Below are 900 nucleotides of genomic sequence, written 5' to 3'. Positions count from 1 at the left end.
TCCTCATGGGCGATTTCTTTATTAAAAACATCTTCTTTCTTGTTTCTTTTGTTGATGTTTTATTTCCACATTTGAAGTACAATTGATAAAAAAAATTTGAAATTGATTTGAGAGTTAACGATATTCTCAAATGGAGATCAAACTCCCCTAGTTATTGAGAAAGCAGTAATTTTCAAATCAATATCAAATCCTTTTCAAACGTTTGACATTTCAGAAAGGCTTTGATTTCAAATCATTCTCAAATGTATATCAAACCCATGATGTTATTATTCCACCATGTATCAAACCTAACTGTTTGCTGGGTTATAACACATATGTACATATAAAAAATTGAATTAATCTGTGAAGTAAAAAATAAATTTTCTGTAGATGTCGAGGTTCTTTTGCAATAACGACATAATTCAATCGTATTCATTCTTTCGTCATTCTCCAAAATCACGAAAGGATGTTGGACTTTCATATGGCGATTCAAATATCCATGAGAGCCACCAAAAATGCTTATGAAAATACGTTAATGCCTGCATTTAATTTTTTTTCTTCAACTTTGCCTTCGAAACGCGACCAAATCACGCTTCACTTTGGCATCAGAAAGCGAGTCTTTTGTTAAACAAAAAATCCCAAAAACTCATATAATGCAGTGCTAAATCATTGTTGGTTCTTAGTTAGGTAAGTCTCAGCGGAATCTCTTCTTTAGTTCAACTAGTAGTTGTTGTTCTGTGTGTATGTACTAGAGGTATACGCCGCCGAGCCACGCCGCCGCCGCCGCCGTTTTTTGTCATTTCTCACGCGCCGCCGCCGAGTTACGTAAATATCGGCGCGGCGGCGGCGGCGGCGGCGTTCGGCGCCTAAGGAATTTTGTACAAAATTTTCATGATGTATGCACATTAAAATACATCGTTT

The sequence above is a fragment of the Rhagoletis pomonella genome, unplaced genomic scaffold (assembly GCF_013731165.1).
Source record: "Rhagoletis pomonella isolate Grant_MI unplaced genomic scaffold, Rhpom_1.0 Rhpom_scaffold_00003, whole genome shotgun sequence".
In the NCBI taxonomy this organism is placed as follows: Eukaryota; Metazoa; Arthropoda; class Insecta; order Diptera; family Tephritidae; genus Rhagoletis; species Rhagoletis pomonella.
Note: the sequence above shows the minus strand (reverse complement) of the source record.